This window comes from Dipodomys ordii, unplaced genomic scaffold (genome assembly GCF_000151885.1).
Source record: "Dipodomys ordii isolate 6190 unplaced genomic scaffold, Dord_2.0 Scaffold189, whole genome shotgun sequence".
Taxonomy (NCBI): Eukaryota; Metazoa; Chordata; class Mammalia; order Rodentia; family Heteromyidae; genus Dipodomys; species Dipodomys ordii.
In genome coordinates, this window is record NW_012267405.1 from 2588055 (window position 1) to 2590156 (window position 2102).

The window sequence follows — 2102 nt, forward strand, 5'->3', positions numbered from 1 at the left end:
CCCCCCCCCACCGCCCCTCAGCCTGCTCTCAGGGCTGGGGAGAGGATGGGAAAGCAGCAGTGAAGCCAGCGATGGATCTTCTGGTCACTCTGGAAGAAGAGACTTGCAGGACCCTGGGATTTCTAAAATTCATTTATCCAAACCCTGTAATTACAATGCTCCAGTGGGTAAGGGGGACAAAAATGCTATTGAATTCTCATTTATTTTCCAAGTAAATTTAAGGTAATGATAACTCTTGCAGAAATTTCCCCAGAGCTCTTTCATCTCTGTAATAGCCCTTTATATTTGTATTTCTTAGTTAAACTTGCTGTTCTGCCGACCTTATGTCATTCACTTGTGACTAATGCAAAGGGCTGTCAGAAAAAGTCCCTCATCAGGCTTTTCCTTAAAGAATGGAAAAAAAAAAAAGTGTAACCCACCAGAAATAAAATACTTCAAATACATAGAGCCCTGGAGAGTATGAAGTCCATAAACACATTTTTTTTGAAAAGTTCTTTTCTTGCTATAGCAAGTAGTTCTATGGTTGTTTTCTTTTCTCCAGTCAATACAATAATGCTATTCCTGGGAAATTTAGGTATTCAAGCACTCAGAAAGTGCGGAGAAGGGAGAGGAGGAAGGACAGACACCCACCATAGGGCCTAGCATGCCATTCTCACTTGTCGGCAACCACACTAAAGGTAGAGAGAGCTGCCAAAGTCCATAGGGGCAACCAACACTGATAAGCTATCAGTAATCCCAGAGGGGCATACAATTAATTATTAACGTAGCTCAAAATCAAAAGGTCATGTCCCCATTTCTAGACTCCCCAATTCTATAGGTTTATGTTAAATCCTACATTGTCATTGTTCTGCATGCATAGTGCCAGTTCAGTGCCCCACTGGTCCTACCTTTTACCCCCTCCACCCCACAACTTAAGTATGTCATTGTTAGAATCCTAACAATTCCTCCCCCTCTCCCGCAAAAGTCTCTATTATTCTGAAGTATATTTGACCTCCTTCCTTCTTTTCTTCTTTCCTCCTTTCTAATTCTTCTTTCTCTTTAGATTGGGCCTCATTCACTTTATAACTCAGGCTGGCCTCAAATTTAAGGTGTTCTGCCTCAGCCTCTAGAGTATAAGTATGAACCACCACACTGGAATTTTTTTTTACCATAATCCACATTAGAAAATACCTTACTCCAATATAAATAATACACCAAACATTATACAAAATGTCAACTGGGGTTATAGGTCAGTGGAAGAGTGCTTGTCTAGCATTTGGGAGGCCCTGGGTTTGATCCCAGGACACACATACACACAAAAAGCAAACTACAACAAAACCCACAAAATGTTAATAATACTCAATGCACTGGTAATACATAATTCCTTTTTAAAAAGTAGTAACAAGGATGGAATGTGGCTTAGTGGTAGAGTGCTTACCTAGCATGCATGAAGACCTGGGTTTGATTCCTCAGCACCACATAAATAGAAAAAGCCAGGAGTGACGCTGTGGCTCAAGTGGTAGAATGCCAGCCTTGAGCAAAAAGAAGCTCAGGGACAGTGCCTAGGCCCTGAGTTCAAGCTCCATGTCTGGGGAAAAAAAAAAAAAAAAGTAACCATCTCACTAAATTGATTCCATGACCTTTATTGGATTGTGATCTACAGAATAAGGCTTATGATCCACTTTTCCTTTCCATGTACCTCATTTCTATTCCTAATATTAGACGCAATCTGCCTGGATTTTAAGAAATTCAGTATAACATCTAGTGTAACATCTTACACATAACCAACTCTCAAGAAATATTTGCTGGATGAATGAATAGTCCAACACACCAAGTTTGATGCTGGGCAATATTTAAGATAACTGAGCACCAGAAACTGATAGAACATTGTTGCTGTTCTGCTCAAACCATGTCTTTGTGCCAAAAGTATGTAGACAGATTTCCCCTATGTGAAGTGAGGGAAACAGCATTAGGCAAAAAGCAGAGAATGGAGAGCTCCTCCTCCCACCTTGGCTGTGCAGAGTGGAGCCAGGGACTCAGAAACCAATACCCCCTTAGGTACTGTGTGGTGAAAGGGGACAAAATTATCTTCCTCTCCCACCTCTGTATCTTTAAGAACTTAT